The 6,878-nt window shown below is 46.2% G+C and overlaps 1 long non-coding RNA gene across 1 annotated transcript; it reads right to left on the bottom strand.

Annotated features, from left to right (window-relative positions):
* Positions 1-448: 448 nt before the first annotated feature.
* On the bottom strand, positions 449-4,655 carry LOC122373714. Its single transcript, XR_006255096.1, has 3 exons — positions 3,981-4,655; positions 3,505-3,636; positions 449-1,327 (listed from the first exon to the last, which is right to left on the bottom strand). It is a non-coding gene; the product is annotated as an uncharacterized LOC122373714 (long non-coding RNA).
* Between the last annotated feature and the right edge of the window lie 2,223 nt (positions 4,656-6,878).

The raw sequence follows: 6,878 nt of genomic DNA, 5'->3' as shown, positions 1-6,878 counted from the left end.
CCGGTAGTAAGTAATATATCCTCGTAAGCTTAGAACTACACCCGTTGCGGAATAAAAGTACGGTACATAAATCTCCACCCCAAATCAATTCATTTTACACCCCTAGGTAAAGGGTGTAAAGGGGCGTTAAGAAGAATTAAGCATGTAATTTACGATAATAATTTTACGCCACAGTGCAATTTAAGCCAAAACAATTTCTACGCCTTGCGACATGGTGTAGAAATACCAGCGGGGTGCGAAGCTGAAGGTGTACAATTTAAGTCAATATGTAAAAATAGCTCACGTTATAATCCGCATACAAAACAAAAGTAAACGATAATAATTGTATGTTCTTTTCCAGATGGAGTAAAAATATGACTGGGTAAATATACATCGCTAGCCATAACTATCCCCCAGCGTAATTGTATCTACTGTCGTCTTCTGAGCACTTTCGATAAAGTCAACTATGTTGCATCTCTCCAACGTGTTGTTTATTTAAAATAACTTGAAACGACAGATCACAGGTTGCTACAGATTGGTTCCTCCCAACACTGACTTCCCTGAGGAGATCACAAGCTGCACAAATCACATTTTATTCACAGCAGCACAGGTCATCAGGTCACTAAGTCACGTTTCATCATGTACTCTAAAAACAACTGAGCATTTCTTCGTGTAACGAGTATCGACACCAAACGTACGGTCTCTGAAATCAAAGCACAGGTGTACGAACTAGGAAAGCACTGACAACAAAAACTCCGTAAAAAACTGACTGAGGCCTTCTCAACTCACATCATCTTCAGTGCCTATAGGTACTGAAGATGTTTCACGGCACGACACTACAGTGCGTTACGTGTATCGCGGTGCTGAGTTCCTATTGGAAACATCCACATACTCGAACGCTCTCAATGTTGGAGCGTACAAGTTTGTAGATGTTTCTATGTAAACTCAATACCGCGATACTAGTAGCGCACAGTAGTGCCGTGCCGTGAAACAGGGCCCTGCTCGGTCACCCGACCACTGCACTGGTGCCTCTGAATCGGCAACAGTGGATTCTATATCATACGAAGGATGGCCCTCCCGGCCGCACTGAGAGGAATCGCGAACTTCATAACCCATGCATATATGACCTCAAAAAGGATCATGCTGGGCCCTCTAAAAGGCAAATATAGCACAGCGTGCGCCGCAGCGAAGGCAGCCAGCATCTTCATCTCGCTGTTTGGGAGACGATATTTCACATCGTTGACCAGGCACTGGGTTTCTGGGTGAACGGACACAGAGTTGCGCCCATCCTGCAGCTCCGAAATCGTCGTGCCGCCACCGATCACCAAGGTGGCCGCCAGGTCGTCATCTACCAAGATTGAAAGATAAAAAGAACTATTAACCACTGTAATCTTTAAGTTAAGAACGACTTTGTATGTCAGGCCGTCCATCTGTCCGTCCATCAGCCCATCCATGTAAATTGAAGGATGTAAAGAAATATTAAGCACTGTGATCTTCAAGAAAATAGCAATTTTGAATGTCGATCCTTAAAAATTGACAGATGAATCTATTAACCCGCGCACCGAAGGGGTTCTGAGCCAACTTAGAACCGACGAGAGGGTGGATGACCGCCCCCCAAAGATCTCAAGAACTAAGTAACCTCGCGAGAAGCGGCAAACGACATTCGAAAGCTCGTAAGAAGGTCTATGAAAAAAGTACTTCGGTCATTTTTCGCTAGGGTTCAAAATGACGTCATCAGAGGTCATCGAAGGTCAAATTATGCGAGTAACTGTAAAAAGACCGACAACATTCAACAAACGACTCCGTAGCTCATGAACAAAAGAGATAAAAAGTCGTATAAAAAAGAATCTGATGCAAATAAGAATGACTTGAAATTTATTCCATTGACTTACAATGGGCAGGTAAAAAATGACCTATTCGTAGGTCATCGATATGGAATTCTGAGATATGCAAGTTGTAGGTGCTCATCACCAAAATTATTTCTGTGAGTTTCAAGATCTGCTTTCAACAACGAGATAGAAAACTTCGAAGATTGTGTTTCGAGGTGAGGTCACTTAACGTGGCCTGGTGACCTGACTTTTTTAAGATATCCCGGCAGTTGCTGGGGTATTTCGCCACCCACCGTTTGCTGGGGGGGGGGGGGGCGTTAAACGCCCCCAGCCGATAACTCGAGAACCAATAGGCGCAGCGAAACGCACGAGGCGGCAAACGAAAGAACGCGACGAGACGCTTCAGATGAGTACTTTAAAGTTGAATTTTGAGGTCACAGGTCGGGTCAAGGTCAGGTCAAACACCTGAAATCGGGCTTTCAGTAGCATGGATTTCAGGACTTCGCAATGGGCGCCTCTCGTCATAAACTCTGTCAAAACGGTGCACAATCCATCATATAAGGCCTAAAAGAGTGTCAGCTCCATGTAGGGATCAATCAAGCATAGGTCAGGGTCAAGGTCAGGTCAACCGGGTAGGCACATATCCCCGAAAATCAAAACTGATATTCGCAGCCTGTGACACATGTTTTATGGGTAATTTGGGGCGTAGAACACGATGGTGACATTCATTTTAGCATATGTGTACGTGTTTGGCTCAAAAAGTTCAATTTAAGAAATGCATATATCATGGTCGTGAAGTAGTCACGAGAAATTGCCAAGATTCAGTTCAAGATTTTGGAAAATGTGAAACGATAATCAATAATCGAAGATGGCCATGTGATTGTGCATGGTATTGGCAGTCTAATGGCGTTTACGGCATGTCTATATGTCTATTCTGTGATTTTATATGATTTTTTGAACATATGCCGTTTTTGGTCGAAAACTCAGAAATCATGACGTCACTAAAACCTCGATATCTCAAAAATTTTCCGATCGATTTTTTTTTGAAACTTTGGCAGAATAAACTTCAATCAATTCCCTACAGGTAGCCAAAATTTGGCGCGCCTGCGGCGCGCCGTTTTTATGCTATGGCCCGGCGAAAAAAGTGGGGGCGTTTAACGCCCCCCCCCCCCAGCAACTCGCGGGATATGAGCTAAAAATTTCCAGAGGGTGTGCGAAATGGATGTATCAACAGTCGTGCCAAATCTGGCGGCGCTATGCGCCGCGGTTTTTATGCTATCTGACAAAACCTGAAGGGGGCTCCCCCGTCGGTGCGTGGGTTAAGTATTGTAATCATAAGGCAAAGAACGATATTGTATGTCTGTCCGTGAAAACTGAAATATATAACTAGTAAGCACTGTAACATTTAAGTACAGAACGATATTGTATGTCACGGACGGACGGACCGACAGACGAGACAGACGAAACAGACAAATGTAAAATATTGGGGGGACACGTCCCCGTCCCTCCCCCTCCCCCCGTTGGCGGAGCCCATGGATGAGACAGGCGAGACGGACGGACGGACGGACGGACGGACAGACGGACGGACGGACAGACGGACAGACGGACGGACGGACAGACGGACGGACGGACAGACGGACAGACGGACAGACGGACAATTGTCGTCGGTTATCATTAATGGTAGTTTAAAACTCACCTTCAACGGCTGTGGCGCCTTCCGGAGGCAGGAGTTGTGCGGTGTAGCACGCCTGTCGCGTCATTGAGGTGACTTTGTCCTAATGCCATTCTCGCCGGCGTGACCCACGACGAGAGCCAGGTCACCCCAAACCTGAAAGTAATACACAAAATAAATTAGCAACTTTTTAAGGCCAAGATTCTAGTACTTTTGTAAAACGTAGAGGAATAAAATTACTAAACATACCTAAACATATATTGATCAATCGACACATTGAACATTTGATGAAGTTACAGTTAACAACCTCAGTAGGTACTTAACTGATTTCTCAATTTGCCCTTGAGAACAAACTGAGAGGGTCAATTTGAGCTTCTGGAATCACTAATCAGAATGCCACGTAGGTATTGACACAAACAGCTAAGCGAGTGACGTGCATACAGACAGCAGCAAATCAATTTCATCAACTGCTACATCGAAACATTATCAAGTCAACTTACCCTCAAAGTTATTCGGAAATGGGTCCAGCACTAGTCAGTCATCACCACACCGAACGCACCAGCACACTTGCACCTATCTCACTGTTTCAACCGCCAGAAGATCACTTGCAAGCGCCAGAAGTCTCCGTGGCTCCGGAGCAGACACAAAAATGAAAATGGCGGAAACGGAAGGCTCGCGAGCCGCACGTGGACGCCATCGTAAAATAATGAGCATATGGGCGCAGAACTATCATGTCTAGGGTATTTTAATTCCTTGTCATAAAATAACACCATCCTCATCGAAACACACTTTACCAAGGATGCATATTTACACCATGATGAGGGTTGAATTATCAGCTGACAAATCAGAGTGCAAATTTATGCTATCAGATGGGTATTCTTATCCCACTTGAAGAAAATACACTATAGTAGTAATTTTACCATCCATCAATTAGAGGGGTAAACATCTCAAAAGTTAGAATTGCACCATGAGTGTTAAACTGGATTGAATTAAACCCCAAGAATACGCTCGTGATAGAGTACATTCGCACCGGAGCATTATTTTATTCCCCATATACGTCGAACAAGGGTATAAATATTCTTGATTTCGGTGTAATGGCGGTGTATAATAATCACATTCAAATTACCAAGGTGTACTTTTCTTTCAGTGAGGGAGTTCGCAGTTATCCTGAAGAGTCTTGTTCATCCGCGGATCCCCGCCCGTTTATCCGCGAATATACTAGACTTGATGTTCATCCGCGGAGCCACTAGGGACTTCGCGGATACCCTAGGAAATCCGCGGATCCACAGATTTCGCAAACTCACTCTAACATATATAATCAACGGGGTGCATTCGATCCAGGTCTGACAGCTGGGTCGTTTTGACAGCTGACAGCACTTTGACTGGCATTAGGGACATTCAGACCACATCCAACCTATTGGTCACTGGAACATTTTCTAGCTGAGACAAAAGCAACTTTCGATAGGAAAAATGTGTAGGTGTCGAGGGAATACCAGTGATACAATTTACTACAGTTTTATTTAGCTATCCAGTGCTCGTATTAGAATGAGACGCACATAAATATACCCAATGGAGGACCTTGGATAGAGTCCAAAGGAAATTAGCCACTCGCCACTCATCTCACTCACTAGGTGAGTGAGTGAGTGAGTGAGTGAGTGAGTGAGTGAGTGAGTGAGTGAGTGAGTGAGTGAGTGAGTGAGGTACTATAGAAACCCCGGCTGTCCGGCTTTACCAGCAGTACAACGGTGGCAGTGCGACAGCGCTCACTGCGGCCGCGAAGAGAGCGGCAGCGCCGTCTGGCCCAACAAGAGGACTGGGTCGCCACCTATCGGGCCAGACGCATCGGTGATCGACGCCACCGTCGCAACGACCTACCAACGACGACTTGAGTCTTTACATCAGCACGTTTATTGCTTAATGTATAGATAACAACAGTTGTTAACCCTCGCCGGCACAGGCCATTTTGAGTCCGACGGCACAAGGGGGGGGGGGTGGTACGACCTCTCTCGCGTTTGGCCCCTGATGGAGCTAGAGCTTCGCGGAAAAAACGAGCGTGCTGCCCAGTGGCGCGGGAACCGGGGGGGCTAGGGGGGGCTGAGCCCCCCCAGCTTTTCGGCTGGGGGGGCTCGTAATGTATTTGAGCCCCCCCTCCAGCTGGAGGAATCGAAATCGGAAATCTACCAACATAATTTCATAGATTCATACATAGGCGTGGGAACCGGGGGAGGGGGCAGTGGGGGAAGCTTGCCCCCACAACTCTGCGGCCGTGGGGGCGGTGCCCCACAACGTTTCATGAGGCCAGGAACCGTCGGGCAGCTTGTCCTCCCCAAATTAGGGGTTGTGGGTCACAAAGGAAGAAAGCATGTAAGTGAAAAATCCACCTATTTCACTGGCTCGGCAACTCATTTGGCAGATTAAAACCTTTACTCCAGGTTGCCAAAACGGTAGTTTCTTCACTCAGCTGAGACGGAATACCTCACTTTTTGAAAATATTTTCGTTTTTTTTTTGTTGTTGAAAAGGCCAAGGTCTGAAAAATAAGTGGCCTAAAACCGGTGAGAAAACTAGATTTGGGGGTACCCTAGGTTGATTTCTATTATGGTTCAGCCCCCCCAGTCTGGAAGAAGTTCCCGCGCCACTGGTGCTGCCCGTCACGAGAGGAAGCCAATGATACCCAATTTTAAGGTCCTAGGTCATCGGTTGACCTTCCAGGTCAGGTCAATGACCCAAAAATCGGAAATGGAAATGGTCGGAAATCCAGCCGACCTATGGTAGCTACGTTCATATTTTGACACAAGGTGTCAAATTGGTGCAGCCGAAGGATACTGAAAGTTTGGCGTCGATACGTCGAGCGGTTTGGAAGTTATTGCAGAAAGACGGGAGGGGGGCTATGAATAGCCCCCCCCCCCCAGTGGGGCCCGGATAAATGCACGAGAAAGGGTCTACAGTGTAAACATCCTTCACAAGTGCACCACGCATGGTTCGCAAACATTTACCATGTTAAATATCAAGAACTCGGCGCCCAAAAGAGTTGTGGAAACTTAACCCGCTTATGACTTGGGTTTATTCCATAATTCACTAGTGACTGTGGGGGCTCTACAAGTACCTACTGAGCCCCACCCCCTCCTATCTCCGAAAGTTCTGGCCCGGTTGGAAAAATACAAACGGTGTTGGCTAGCCCGAAAACTGTTGAGTGAAACCTTATTTCATTGACTTTTAGGCCACTGATGAGGTCACAAGGCAGTTGAAAGTGAAAATTATCAACATTTAGGCATGACCTTCCTTTGGATTCTGGCCGGCTGGAAGCTACATCAATTCATAATTGGTTTACCTACACACTTGCAAATGTTGAAGATACCCTGTGGGACGTAAGTACCAAGCATGTACTCCGTATTTTTTC

The sequence above is a fragment of the Amphibalanus amphitrite genome, unplaced genomic scaffold (genome assembly GCF_019059575.1).
Source record: "Amphibalanus amphitrite isolate SeventyFive unplaced genomic scaffold, NRLGWU_Aamphi_draft 001540F_arrow, whole genome shotgun sequence".
NCBI lineage: Eukaryota > Metazoa > Arthropoda > Thecostraca > Balanomorpha > Balanidae > Amphibalanus > Amphibalanus amphitrite.
The sequence above is the reverse complement of the archived record's forward strand: the minus strand, read 5'-3'. Positions and strand labels throughout refer to the sequence as shown.